At 39.7% G+C, this 16,244-nt stretch overlaps 1 protein-coding gene across 1 annotated transcript in view; it reads right to left on the minus strand.

The window, feature by feature from the left end:
- The window catches only part of e2f1 (E2F transcription factor 1), a 408,003-nt gene that overhangs the window by 151,105 nt on the left and 240,654 nt on the right, over positions 1-16,244 (minus strand). The gene's annotated exons all lie outside the window — the stretch shown is intronic.

Here is a 16,244-nt window from a genome sequence, read left to right on the forward strand (position 1 = left end):
ACAGATTTTATTTAACAACCTATTTAACAACAATTGGTTAATGTGAAACAGCGAAGGAGTCTACGCCACATGCTCAGCCCTAGTTCATCCAATTTGTTAAGTGTTGTGACGCCAGGATTTCAGTTGAAAGGGTGATACAAATAGGAATTGATTGGCTCATTAATAAAAGTCAGATGATGGCAACACAGCACCTAAGGCTTATTTACTCTCTGCAGCACCTGAGGAACTACAGATGTTTTGACCACCCAGAGCACTCAGACATGCATTTGAAATCTGTCTGGCAGCAGTGAATATGTGAATATTTCAGTACATAAGCAGAAAGGACAATAATGTTTCTGTGGTTTTCTGTGGTTTTCTACTGTTTAAGAAGCCTGAACCAAAATTAATTTGTACAATTTAATTGCTCAGGGTCGTCACTTTGTGATAATGCCAATCAATGTGTTGGAGCCCATCTGCATGGGACATTTATTCAAATATGAGAAATTTAAACACTGTCATTAGATATAGGGCAGTGATAAATGATAGGACTGAACAATCAATGAAACCATTAGGGATCCGGCTCTTATGAGAGACCTGTCTGAGCCAAAAACAGATGGACTGTATGCATTTTGGTAATGGTATGCATGCTGACATGTTTTACCACTGAGAGCACTGACAGGAGTATAATAAATTGCAGTTCATCCAGTAGTCCCAGGGTACAATTTAACGGCTCTTTAGCCTTTCCTTTCCATCTTTTCAAAATAAAAAAATGACACAGATGCCCTCTGAAATGTAGAAATGTATAAGTAAATAAACGTACATGCTATTTCTTTACAGTAAATGAGCTCAGATCAATCGTAAAGCCTTAATCTCCCAGAAGAGGTTACTTTCTACATTTACAGCTAAGAGGCAGAAAGAACTCAGTGTCCTTGGCACCAGCTGTGTTTGTGTACAGGTCTGGTGGTCTCCATGTAAACATTTTATTGATTTTATAGTGTTAGTTAACATCAGCAAAATACCATCAATGTCCACCAAGAGCAGACATTGTTGACCTTCCTTTGTCTTTCTGTGACACACGCACACACGCACGCACGCACGCACGCACGCACACACACACGCACGCACACACACAAAAACTTGCATTGCAGGTTCATCATTACGACTGGGGTGGGGATTAACTGTTGTGTAAATGATATTGGCAAACATATATCACAATTTAGGTTCATTACACATCGGCTGAAACTCGGACAAAGGCTTTGCAAAATGACAAGGACGATCCGTATTGCTTTAATTATTTATTTATTTATTATTGCAAATGGTTGTCATTGTCATAACCCAATGGAAAAGTGTGGCACTTCTATTAAAGATATAAATGTGTGAAAGCATAAATGTATACACATAAAAAAAAATTGCATTCAGTACAGACATGTAATATGAAATAATTAAGGATTCATAGCTGAGGTAAATATGTCAAAGTTAGGTCAGACACATGTCACATACAGTAACCAACTAACCTCATCATGTGTAAAGCTTCAGTTTGTAACTTAAATGTGACATAACTTGTTTTTCAAAACGACAATATTCCAGTTCTTGGTCAACATTATTAAAAAAAAAAAAAAGAGTAAACCCCCACAGTAAATCCAGATATTGGTTCCTACGAGATTGATACCTCAGACGAAACCTAATTGAGTGCACACAGTTTATCATTATTCATCAGACAATTACAGAATGGGATTGATCTATATTCTCTCAAGACTTTGGCCAGAAGCAAGTCTAGTTATCCGTTTATCAGATTTGAGGAAGGATATGACAAATTTATTATAATCTGGCTTGACTTATTATCTTAATATTGTAGGTATTGGACAAAAAAGTATGTAACTCTGCATGCATGTGAAAATACAGTATGTGTAATGTATTTCACCATGTCATTGTGACACCTATCCTGTCCCCCTTTCTCTTACCCTAAGCCTCTATATTTTTGAAGAAACTCTCCACATCTTGCCTTCCACCGGTCCATCAGATGTCCTTAGATTTTCCCTCCATTTGCACCTGCTTCACCTAGCACACCTGTGCATTGTTACCTCAATTAGCTCCACAGTATAAATAGCAGCCACCTCCCGCACCTACTTTTGACTTCTCTGAGACCTGTCTTCCTGACTTTGCCCTATTTGATTAGTTTGCTGTCTTCATGTTGTTGAATGTAAGTATGCTTTTTGACAATGTTTGTTTGATTCCACATGTTATGCTAGTGTTTGCATTTGCGTCACATTCCTGTTGCCCATACCTGAATGTGACAGACCCCCTGGCTTAAACTTGTTGAAGCAGAGCAAGCTGTAAAAACAACATTAACAGTTTGCCTAGTCACAAATATGGCATTCACAAAGCTACATGAAGCTGAGGTGCAATTTAGAGTTTAGTGATCACACACACACACACACACACACACACACACACACACACACACACACACACACACACACACACACACACACACACACACACACACACACACACACACACACACACGGAAGAATAGGGTATGATGTTGTGAAAGCTCTCAAAGTAATATTTGAGAGCTCATGCACATACAGTAAGCATCACAATAAATGTCTAATGACCACTGATGATGTTTCTGATATATATAGCTTTCTGCATGGGCAGCTTCTGTAAGATCAAGATCAGTTTCACTGGAGGGACTTACCCTGTGATATCAAGAACACTCTACAGAAATTAGAGATTGGTCAAGGATATTGAATTTAATATTGAATAACACACTGATACTGTGACCAACAATCAGCTGGATGTGTTTCTGCTCTGATGTTGGATGGACACATCAATTCTCTGACAATCCAAGGTTTACTTCAACAACTAACTTAAAATAATACTATTTTAGTGACAAGAAGTTATAAACACCTTTCTGGATGTATTTGGTTTGAACATTGAGTACGAGTACAAGTATAACTACAGTACTCATCCTGCCAATTTTGCTACCATAAAAGAATCACTCATTTGTTTTAGTTTAAATGAAAGGAGATGGAACAGAACATTGTCAGGTTAACTGTGATTTAACCCAAAAGTAGATTGGACCAGGGGCCTGTTGCACGAAACCAGGATAAGGGATTAAGCCGGGATATTCAAGTTATCTTGGATGAATTTAGCTTGGACTCGGTTGCACGAAACCAGATTGAATTAAGCCCAGCCAAGTAACCATGGAGATTTATTCTTTGGGGCTAGCCTGGTCCAGAGCAGGCTAACAGCCGGGCTAAGATTAATCCTGGAGTCTCATGTGTCAAATCAGCTGCCGTCTGATCCGAAATAAACGTGTTTAACAGTTATTGCGTTGTCTTCTGCATGTGTTCTGCTTTATTTTTATTAACATGCATTAGCCTACTTGTCACTTTTGTTTTCGCGAGTTTGATTTAAACCCTACTACAGCTGTTTAGATGTTAGAAATGGTTGCACTGGCACCCTGATCCGGAGTGGGACTTTTCCCGGTGGGACGGTAGTGTCGAGGCTGCCTGGCGTGCGGCCGCTGCCCGGTGCCCGGTGGCCGGTGGCTATTGCCTGCCAGCAGACTTGCGAGTTGTGTCAGTGTCCACTCTCTCTGTAAAAGTAGAGATGAGCAGCGCAGCGTCCGTGGTCTCAGCTTCAGGTTTCTACAGGACGCGCTCCGGAGATTAAGTGTGATGATATTAATGTAGAGATATCCAGATGATAATAATGGCAGACTGGTCAGAGACCACTACATTCATGATTCATTTTCTGTTGTTGTCCTTCCTAATGAAGGGTAGTTTGTGTTACTCCTTAATAAGTGGGCCATTGTTTTTTTGTTATAGCTTACATTGTTTCTAACCTTCTATAAGTCTCCCATCCTGGACCAATAACGTGGCATATACAGCAAGTATGTAGTGTGGGTTACATTCATCACACCGGGAACACCAATGCTTCTTAATCTTTTATTTTGGTGCGGTCACTTGTCAGAAGAATAAAAAACATGAATATTGTTTTACATATATGTTCACAGCGTGTATTGAAGTCATTTACTTTTTTTCTAGTTGTTGTCCCTTTCTGATTGTTCTGTATGAACATTAATTGTACAAGAATTAGATATAGTATAGAGATTTGTGCTGGGTGTAAAACATGTTCTCACGTTGTAAAAAAAGGTTTGAAATTAAGCCTAAAGTCGTAGGGTCCATTTCCCGAGGAATATTAGTTCCCTCTGCTCACTTTTGAGGCAAAGTAGATATTTTTAAACCCCCACACATTCAGTCGGGTCCGCTATGTCGGGCTTTCTCTCGTTTGTAGAGCCGATTTCCCTTTTTCCATTTCTTCCCCTCCTCGTACTTTCCATTCGAAGCTGCTGTCCATTGGGTGAAACATTTGGCGCATGCGTCTTCTCATCTCTGCATCAGTAAATCTGTGATCGATAACGTGGTTATTGAGAAAGCCGTGAACGTGCACTTATCCCAGCTATCTACACCTGGCTTGAATAGCTCCACTGTTTATCCTGGTCGGCAAACGTGCAACCGATTAAGCCGGGATGAGCAGATCACACATACGTCAGCTGCGCTTTTTCACTTATCCTGGATATCTTTATTCTACTTTCGTGCAACAGGCCCCGGGAGTGTGAGTTAAGCAGTTTATTAGTGGTTCATAAATATGCAGACAGAGTTGGCAGGTGCGGTAGGGGGGCAGAGGCCAGGTGGGTTCCGGTAGGGAGAATGGCTGGCTGGTGGACTTGAATGTTGGTCTTAAGTCGACCAATGGTGAACTGGATGGTGGCGAGGACTCCAGGACCGAGATCTGGGATTTCTCAACTAAGACGCAAACCCTCAATGACAGGCAAACACTCAGGCAGTGGTTTCCAGATAGCAAAAAAAGCTGGTATCAAACACGATACTGGCACATCCACAGTACTTCATAAGGATCCCGCAGTGACTGGATGTCTGGCTGTTCCTTAAGTACTGCCTGGATGAGGATGAGGTATGGGTGTGGTGAAAGGATAGTGCAGGTGTCTGGAGGACCCAGGCCAGGTGGGCCACAACTGCCAGGGAGAGAGACAGATGCACAAACAGGGTTAGAATAGACAGGACACACGCCAAGCATACAGATAAAGAAAAACAAACCCAATCACTCACATACAAGTGTTACGGCTGGAGATTCATGGCAAAAATGGCTAAACAATGGGAAATGTTGCTAAGTCCATTAAGTTTGCAGAATAAATCCTTCTCAGTAAAATGAAAACATAATTGAACTCTAAGCAAACACACAATTAACCTCCTGAGCAGACAAAGAAACAATGCTACTGAAGCACAATGAGAAAAACAAGCTGTCAGCTAATTTCATGTTTATAAGAGGAGCTTAAATTAAAACTTTAGTTTACCACCATGCTGCAGATAAGAGGAAAGAAGCCAAAGACTGCATTGGAAATACTGAGCTCAAATGACTCCTGGTCTGCCTTCAGAGAAGCATGGCCTTCATGGCCGTTTGACCTCAATATGTAAATAGATCTCAACATGCCAGATCACCAGACATTCAGTAGATCCTATATTCTGAAAGGTTTCTGTGACCCGTTAGACAGCTTCTGCAGACTGTTTTCTGTTTTTGACAGACACCTTATGCCTGCTCCATACAGAAAATTACTAGTATGTAGACTTTCATATTTACAGAACCTAGAGTGAATGAATGTGTTGTAAATTATGCACCTTTTCTTCAAGATCAGTGTTTGCCCTCTCCACGTAAGTTGGAGCACAAAGTTGGCCAAAGAGCTGCACTCCGGGGCAGGTGAATGTGAAGCTGTTTTACATTAATTGGTGATCAGTGGAAGTAACATGGGTGATCTCAGAGCCTTGAAGTCTTTGCTGATAATTGTAGATTTGATAGAGCTGGATTCCCCTGAGCCTGTGTAGAGTTTCTTTCTAGGAATGACTGGTACTACCTGTTAAGGGTATGTCTCTGAGCCAAAAATATTTAAGCATGTCACTAACCACAAAATGCATTTAAACGTGCTACAACAATTAAAATAATTTTTGAATTAAGAATGCAGGATTTTTGTATGCATGAAGGCTGGATGCCAGGAAAGAAGAAAAGAAGACATACTTTGATCCCCAAGGGGAAATTACATTACACATACACCTGTGGAGACAGCAGTCGTAAGGCCTTTGTCTGACTTCAGTTTTAAGGCTCTGTCCTTTAGAAAAGGACTGAGAGTTAGAATAGAAGAGACAGGGAAATGCACAAGGAGTGAAAAAACTGAGCACATAAATATTGCAGTCTGATGATTGCAAAGTAAATTACTTGGAGGCAAATGCATGATCCTGTTCCTCCCCACGTTTTGCATCTGAAATAATTGATAATTATTTATGGCTTGGTTATTACTTTGGCAACATGCCAGCTCTAACAACTTGGCAGAAGTTAAAGTGTGTGTGTGGTGACCTAGCCCAATTTTGTGATTAGAAAGGGATCCTGGAGGGATGCAAGATTGGCATATCTTGAGTTGAGGTAATTTCACGCAGAGGTTAAAATGAGCTGCAAAGACCCAAAACTTGGGGTCTCATTTAAAAACGTGGTGTACGCACAAACCGGGCTGGAAATGTAAGCACACCACTTCCCACGCAAAGGTAATTTCTAAAAAAACTTGAGGGGAGACTGTATGGTCCTCCACGCAAACTCTGACCCATGCGTACACACATCTGAGACTGTTTTGACTTGGCGACACAGATGGTGAGATGGTGAACTGAAGTCAGACAGCAGAAAGTAAATGTGGAATAATGATTACTCCTAATATTTTCAAGTGATGATGCATCAAAAATGTTTTCATTTTCCATATCATGCAGTGTTATTTGTGCTTGTACTGAGTGATTGTTCCATAACACCTTGTAAAATCCAACCCATCTGAAATCAAAATTTGTTCTTAATATTTAATTGGCGCTATTGTCATATTGAGCGCAGGAGGGTGAGATGGCCCGACACCATGGAATACCCTAACATTAGGTAACAACAGAACAAATGTATGTAAGTGTAAATAACTAAATGTCTGCCTTTAATACTGTGCACGTATCATCCAATGTCAAAGTCTGAAAATAAAACCATAAGCTCCCGCGCAATAGTTACACTTGATGTCCTCGTTATCGGGCCATAATGTTGGTGACGAAACCTGCATGAAGAAAAGTGTTTGCCTTTTTACACTTTGTCTTGTGTCTCTGGGTGGGGATATAGCTGATGCTGTGCTTTTGGCAAGGTGTTAAAGATCACAAATTAATGATGCTTTGACCCCCCCACCGTCCTGCATGATGGCACTGCTGGTTGATGATTCGTAACAAAAGAACTCTGTGTCATCAACATACTTATCAGCATTCACAAGTTGCTTTGCATTGACTATTTATGATTAAAAATGGGCGTGTACAGGGCGGGATGAGAGGCTGATTCAAGTAGCACACTTTTTAAGGGAATATTGCTTAAAGCTGTGCATGCACAAGGTTTTATAAACCAGAATTGTTTTGCTGGAATTTGGTTTGCGCTTTTGGTAAGGATCCTACGCACTGTTTTATAAATGAGACCCCTGGACTCTTGATTAGCATTTGTCATTGGAGACGTTGTCAGATTGGAGCCTGTAATGTCTCAAGTGAGAAATTTAAGCTCTTGGGTGAAAATGAAGTGGAGGTTCTTTTTGTCCCCCTTGATAGCCATACAGTGTGTGTATGGAAATGTGAAGTTGAAGGTCGGAGAGAACAAGTCTACAAATTTAACAAAGACAATCATGTCCCTGATATAACTGTGAATGAATGAGGTTCAAAGTAGGGGCATGTGAGATAAAGCTCACGACAGATTTAATGTAGAAAGGAAAATTGAAGTTCTTGGAACAATTCCATCCGGCTGAAAATGTGAGAAATGCAGCTGTGGAGAACTGCACCCTGAAAGGTTACAAAGAGCTGGTGATAAGGTGTGTTCAGGCAGAATGGGACGGTGAAGACCCATAGAGCAAGTACGACCCATTAATTTTCTGTGGGACAAGAGTGAATGGCTTTGCAGGGCACTGTGGAATTCCATGCGATGCAGGACTAACTAGAGATGTAGATAAAATGGAGGGGTCAAAAGTTTAAAATCTCAATTTTGTGCAAATGTTGGGGGAAATGCACCTGGCTCCTCCGGAGTATTGTCCCGAGAAACTGACAAGAATAAAGCAATGCAGTGGTGGTTTAGTCTTTACCTGCTGGCAGTACATGTCTGTGGAGGCGAAGATCATTATTGTACTTTCTGGGATCCTTCTCTCGTATGTCCCTGGCTTCCAGGATTACAGATACAAAGTGCTATTTGGCACAATGTCTAGTAAGTAGTTGGAGAAAGTGCAGGTTGTTTCTATACACAATGATTGCTAGTGAGCAAGCTACTCACAAGTGAACATTGACGCCCACAGCAATTAGCCAAAAGTGACTGGTTAATGTTCGATGTACGATTTGTTCATTTCCAGTGGGTTTTCACAGTGGGGCTCCTTTTTTTTAGATACAGAGCAATTGCATACAAAGTCAATGAAAAGATGTAATTGGACTCAGGTGAACATATTCCATGCAAGATTAAAATATTGTAACTTGAGTGAAGAATTTGCATTCACGCTGAGACTTCATGTATCTGTTTTATGAAGGAAGCTGTTCGGGAAAATCTGACCGGATTCCAGATCTGGAGATTCTAGTAAGGTTTGAGTTCAATGAGATGTGGCGCTGGCACACAAACATTGACAGAATCAGTGTCTAGGTGTGCTACACTAGATTGATCACAGCTAACATCAGTGTATTTTTTTTTTTTAGGGTTGATGTATCCAGGTTGGTCTTCTTTAATAGCGGCTGAACAACGGCATGTTTAAAAGAGCTGTTGAGTATAGTGAGTACTCACAGACCCAAGAACATTTTTAAAAAAGCAAGTTGTTAATATATATAGATCGATCGATCGATCATATCATCTGGGCTCAAGGAAGATTTCATAGGCCTACTGGTAACCTGATCAGTGAGTTCTTGTAGTGAAATCAGAGCAAAACAGTTCAAGATTGGAGACTTGGGCAAGTGAACCGAATAGGGAGTAGAAGATGGGGATAATGCCATTTCTTCACTAATTTTATTTATAAAGAAATAGAGAAAGTCACTGCAGTCCTTATTTGAAAACCCCTGCACTTCAAGAGGAGCAGGATTGACAAAATTGTTGATGGTTTGAGTTTAGAGTTAAGTTTACTGGAAGAAATGAGGTTAGCAAAGTAAGATGTCCTCTCCTCCTCAACCATGTTGTTGCATTCATTCAAGAGGTCTTTGTAATACAGCCGGTGAACATGAAGCTTTGAGGATTTTCACTGTTGTTCCGCCCTCAAACATGGACGCATAGTAGTCCATAGAAAATAAATAAACGTTGACTTTTGGTTTCAAAAGGGGATACAAACAGCGGCCTCCTGCTTTATTTGACCACCCCATTAGGAACAAAGAAATGTGAATAAAGTAAATAAAATGTAAATAGACAAAACCTCTAATTATCAGCCTGAGTGTAGTCATGCTTTGAGTGTATGGAAAAAGGACGTATGTGACTATGTACTGTATTTGTGCAAAGGCAGGCACTGATGATAGAGCTGAAGATGAGTGGTGTATGTTTGAGTGAAGCAAATTAGGACTGCCATGTGGAGGGGACCCATCTGTCCTTTATTTTCTTAAATTTGGCAGATGGTGCTGTACAGTGAAGAACTAAATGCCAGTAGATTGAATGACCAAGTTGTCATAAATGAGTGCAAGTGGCACGGTGGCATTTAGTTAGCTGACTTGTCTGGAGCTATTTTATGATCAAGGGAAGGAACGGAAGCTACTAACATAAGCAATAACTTTTGTTATGATATGACACTAAATAGAATTTGAATTGAATGATTTGAGCTAAGAATTCAAGTAACCTGATCTCAGAGTTCCGTGAAATGAACACAGCCCCTCAACTCAAAATCTGCGGCAATTTCACGTAATCGCAAAAGATTCTGCAGTGGGCCCAGGGAAGACTACCGGGAAATGAACACTTATTGCCCGAAAATTTTGTGATGGGCCCCCGGAAGAATTCTGTGAATTCTGGCTCCTTAAGTTAAGGAAAAGGTTGTAGGCGAGCTTGCGGTTCCATGACACACGGGAAGAACGGAATAGTAGGTTTAGAAAAAGAAGAAAGCAACACTTTCCCAGGTCTACCGGTGTGTTTGACCCATCCACCACCTCAACCAACATTCTTACACAGGTTTTTGGGTTTTCATACTCGCTAATGCTTTGTCATCTTCTCATTGACTTTTAAAATTGGCATTGTTTTCTGTGGTGGCGACACGGACTTTGAACACATAACATGCCACCACGTAATACAGTGTTAACAATTCATGATAATTTCACAGATTTCTGGGAAACCAGGCTGAATTTCAGCTGCATGGATGGGAGGCAAAGGTGTGAGCTTATTACTACAAAAGGTGGGGCCCCCTGTTGGAGCTGTGATGCACAATGCTGAGGATGGCGTCATTATCTCATGTGAAATTAAATGAAAATGGGTGGTTTTTGATTTATCAGTAAATGTAGTTTGCTCCTGTGGTGAAGGTCTGGAACCTTGATTAATACCTTGTATTGATTAATACCTTGTATTAACAGGTTGTTTACGGGGAGAGATTGTAGCCTTCAATGGTCTTTCATCAGATGTGAATGGCCTCCAGTTGTGGGTGGATCAATCCAAATATCAATAATATTGAACGTCACCAATACCCTCACCAGTAGATTTCCTGTTTGGTCATGGGTGGGATGCAGAGTTTTAAAGAGGTACATCGTTGCATTTCTTTTCATAAAGTTGATGTCTTGAGATGGACCATAAATGGCTCAAGCTCCAAAACCCTGGATACTACTCCTCTAGTTTTAACCTGATGACCTCATCATGGTTTTCTGGACTTTGGAAAGTTCCCTCTCGAGCTGCATTTCAGTAGTGGAGGAGGGTTGAGGGAGGGACTGAACAATGATGATCACTTCAGAGGTGGATATCACCCACAATGCATTGCAGTTATGCATTTTTTTGCAGGCAAAGACATCCAAGGTTAGGTAGTAATAAAAGTTATGGCAGATAATGTTTATCTTATACTTTTTATTACTAGATCATTGTTCTTGCGTAATTTCTGTGTGACAGGGTATAGTTCTTCATTATAATGCATCATGATCATCATGCATCATTAATCAATACCAAACTAAATTAAAAATACACTAGGTTGTTTTTTTTTAAATTTTTATATAAAACTGAAAAGGAACAATTAACAGAGCGTCCCCCATTATTTTAATCTCTGGACTCATTCCAGGGGAGCTGTTCAAAGTATTTTGATCACAAAAGGTAGGGACACTAACTACTTGGCTGAGTTTGGTAGTGTTGAGTAGCATTAAAAAGCAGTCTTTTACACTGTGGATGGACATATTTTAAAGCAAAGTTTTTAAATGTCATGGATGACATGTGGAACGGTTGGAAATATTTAAATCCGCAAAACGAATGTAGTGGCCAACTCTTTGCAATTTACTCTAGACATTAGTCATCACTTTAGGATTGGAGATGATTTACGGCGACACTCAGACAAAACCAGCGACTGACCTCTGATGCATTGGTTATTTGAGAGAGTTGTGAGGTACTGTGCAATATTAAATTTGGAGGTTTAAGGAGGGGTAAGATGCACATACATTTTTGGCAATTTGTCAAAGGACTCCTCAGAAATTGCTGTCAGTAAAACGTCTTCTCTCTAGCTTGTTGGGATATTCCCAAGACTGTCTTCTCTTAAAGGGCCAAACGAAGGATGTGCATTCCACCAACACATTTTTACTGAAGATTCAATGAAAGCACAAAATGAGCCCACATCAGACAAATGTCATCTATTTGAATTTCAAAATGTTAAATTTCAAACTTTTTTTATTTGGTTCAAATAACAAACACATCATTGTATAAGTTAGTAAATATAACCTAAAACAAATAATACATAATACAACTTTCTGTACTTTACCACATTGCACCAGGCAAGCAATGGCAGTGCTGGGAAGTGTGCCTCAAATCACAGTGGGTGATATGGGACAAGACAATGGGGAAACCCCAGGAAGTCTTGTCAAGCTCTGCAACACAATTATCACTCATCCATCTTTAATATCTCATTCATTTTCTCCATATCCACCGACAGAGCGGTACTCACCTTGCAATTATTTTCACAGCTGGCGTTCGAAAGGAGGAATTGGATCTTCTTCCCTTCAAAAAAATGACTAATGTGGACAAAAAGTGTTGTAGCTTTTTATTTTTTATATAATTAAACTTTACCTCACCTGTCTTTTGAGGGTCTCTCTCATTGATTTCTTACATTACCTAGAATGCAACACCCCCAAAAAATGTGTGTGAACTTTTTGTTTTTATTTTACACAAATGTAATTTTGGTAATCCTTCAGCTAGTAAGCCAAACTATTTATGAGCACGGGGCTGTGTCAGGCATTACCTCCCCACTCTTATTTACGGATGCATGTGCATGCCTCTCTTTTAGTGTGTCACACACTCAGCCGCTCTGCAAGAGGTACTAGAGGAGATGTAACTATAGAGATACTATTCGGCGACAACAATAACTGACTGCTCATCTTGGGCTGCTTGGGTTTTTCTCCTTAAAAATGCTTTTGATGCCAATAGAAATTGTTGACGGTGAAGACAACATGGAACACTTAATGAAAGGCTGAGCAACATGGAAATACACACATTTTATATTTTCTTGATTATAGTAAATCCATTTCCAGTGCCAACTTTGTTTGTGCAACTGTCACTTTCAATGACTGAGTGGAAAAAAATGCATGATCACTTTAGGCATAAAATAAATGCTTGGCACAGTTTGATAATGATACATCAGGTGTTTCCGTGCAAAACAAAATTCAACATGTGGAAATCTCCGCTGAGCTATAAATTAAATCGGTAAATGGAGGCATCTGGGTTGGGAACACCTTGATGGAGATGCATAAATTTAACTAGGAGGCACTTGTGGCCAATGCCGAGACAAGGACATAAACCTGCGTCCTTTTGTGTTGGCTGCAACGCAAGACCAAGCTGACAGAAGACCCCAGATCTCTGTAGTGCACCTGTTCCTCAGTTTGCCCCATAGCTCTTCAAATGTTATCATTTTATTTTGGTGTTTCTCACAAGGCTCTGTTTACCTTCATGTTTCAAAATCTATTTGTTTCTTACTTAGCACACCAAAGACTAAACCTTTGTAATAAGCCTTTGAACCAGAATGTAAGATTGTTGGTCGCTGCCCTGAGGGAGTAAGACAAGCGTAAAGTTGGCCTGTCAATTTACATGCCATGGAAACAACTTTCATTAAATTAAAAGTGCTACTAGATAAGAGCCTGAAAGCATGAGGGCCCAAGCCTCATCAAACAAATTAAAAGGTGTAAATACCGAGAGCTGTGGTTTAACTGCACTCTGAATTAACTGCATCACAAAAGAACTTTGCATTACTATAAATAGACCAATTGGTTAAAGCTAATTTCCATTAGCATTTAAAATGTATCTTTCCTAGGCAAAGAAGCCAGGAAGGGTTGAAACTCTTGAATGCACTTGGCCTGTCAGAATGTGTCACTGCATAATGTTTCACTGCCTCACTGGAGCAAAAACTGGGACACTATTGACAATATGTTAAGGTATTGAAAAGAACCCGCCCCGAGTGGACATTAGATGATGACCTCAACATTGAGGAACAGCATTAGCCGCTCAGGCTGCACTTACATATTGCACATTTGATCAAAGATATCAGAATGGTGTGCTCTTTAATCTGGGCAATCTAGGCATGACTGAAATACTCATAATAGACAAATGAAGCTATAAAGCTTTATGTTTTTTTCTTCTAAAATACACCACTGTAATACAATAACCATGATGCCAATTACAGGAAAAACAATTTTCTTTTCCATTTTCATCTGTTAATCTGTCAATTTAAAGATCTGCAGGAAAACATCACCAAAGCAAAAGAATCATTCACGCTGTGGAGGGAAAAAAGTAATTTTATATAGAGAGTCAGACGTTGATTTTAAAATGAGATGGTGTTTAATGTCTCCTCATATCGTCTTAGTGGTTCAGTACTGCAGCCAATTTAACTGGGATGTACAGCATGTGTTCCACATAACAATGCTGCTGATATACACACATGTGCGTACCTGGACCTTCACAATAGTAAGCGCATTCATTTAGCTACTTTTATTTAGATTTAAATTTTGTGAATATTATGGGTCCTGTGTACATCGAGCTTCATGAATTGAGTAAAAGTTAATTACTTTTATTTACAATTGAGTACAGTTTGTTTTCTCAATAGTGAGCAAAAATGAGAATTACAAAAAACAAATTAAAAGTAACATCTTTCCACAAAGTTGAATAAAATAATCATCATCAATCAACAAATCGTTTCAATTATCTAATGTTCACAAGGGAGCTGAGTGCAGTAAGAACCCCAACATGTAAGACTAACGGCAGCATCCTCTTACCTCACCTTACCTTGGCTTGGTACCACATGGGATTTACAGTACTGAGGTCATATTCAGAGACAGGACACTTGTTTGTTTGTTCATCTTGTTTGGCCAATTATTTTCAGAATGGACTGAAGGCTGTTTTGTGCTTCTGCGGAGGCTCCGCGCAGAGCTTTTGCCGTAGCCTACGTAAGTGGGCTCATTTCATAAAACCTGTTGCGCAAGAAGTTGTGTGAAGCAGAGTGAAATTTGCAGTTGCAACATTCCTCACAAAAGTTGTGATTTATAAAGAATGTCCATGTGTAAAAATGTGCCCAGTTTTCCGCAATCTTTTCACCATGCTTGTGATGGTGCATAACGCTCCAAGGCTTTGTAGACTGCGTTTTAGTGGTGGTAATAATAGTATAATAGCAGGTGAAGAAAGACACCATTCTTGCACACAGACACGCACACGTACTGTACATATTCTCAGAGACAGAAGGACAAGTTTGTGAACGGGCAACAGATTTTGATAACGAAAAACTAACAAACCTAACACACTGGGGCTTCAATGAAGCAATTTAAAAAATAAATTAGTCTCCTCTTAGAATTTAATGACAATGGAGAGGTCTCAACCCCCATTCTTTGGGATGCTCTGAAGGCTGTCCTATGAGGGAAAATTACAGCAATAACTTTGCATATGAAGGAAGAACCTAACACTAGAGGAACTACAATGTAAACTAAAAGACCTCGAATCAAAACAAAGTAAATTTTAGCAAATGATCGAGGAAATTAAGAAAATTAGGAATGAAATTAATGGTTTGGCAACACAAGTTGTCAAGATAAATCTTATGTATCTGAAACGGAGAAACTAATAAATCATTGAAAATACTAGCATGGAAACTGAGATAGAAGTTAACTGAGAATACCATTCATAGAAAAAGACACCCAAGAACAAGAGATTTAAAAAAAAAAAATGTTTTTTTTTTTTTTTTTTTACTCTAGATACTAAAGTTCCAGGTGGAATACAGTGAAGATTGACACCTTCCTTGGCTCTTAACTGGGGAGCAAGGTAATGATCCCAAAGTACGGTAAGCCCCATCCCCTTTTTTCTTTTACTAATTGTAATGTTTTGAAACAAACTCTTGGCCTACTTGAACCGAGGAACAAAACCAAAAACTGATTGCAGACATAACTGAAGAAGAAGAGTTAAATTCAGCAATTAGAAATGGAGTAAAACACCAGGTTCTGAGTGGCATACAGCAGAGTGGTATAAGGAGTTGGTTCCCGTTATACTTTTTCACGCAGAAAGCCGGTTTAGTGAAAACTCATTAGTCAGTTTGGTAACCCTGAGATCAGGAAATCTCTGGATTTTCTGTTTCAGAAAGGGAGGTTAATCAAATCTGAGAGAGAGGTAACTCCAGCCTGTTTCAGAAAGAGCGGTAACTTAACCTCAGAGTCAGGTACTATGGTAACTGAGCCTGTGAACCTAACATATTGCTGGTGGCCAGTAAAAAGACTTGGAAATGGCTACTGCAGGAGACCTCAACAGTCGACTCATGGATGAAAACTGTGGCCGAAATTTATAAGATGAGCAAAGAAAGTTAACAGTTTCATGCAAAGGAACAATGAGGTGAAGGACAAAAAGTATTTGTGAATGTGTAGTAGTCACAATGAAAACGTTTAAAGCAATGTCATTTTTTTTTATCATTTATAAATTTAAAGTTTTACCTTAGTTTGCTTTCCAACACACCAGGATGGCAGGTTATACACACACACACACACACA

This window comes from Etheostoma spectabile, chromosome 7, assembly GCF_008692095.1.
Source record: "Etheostoma spectabile isolate EspeVRDwgs_2016 chromosome 7, UIUC_Espe_1.0, whole genome shotgun sequence".
In the NCBI taxonomy this organism is placed as follows: Eukaryota; Metazoa; Chordata; class Actinopteri; order Perciformes; family Percidae; genus Etheostoma; species Etheostoma spectabile.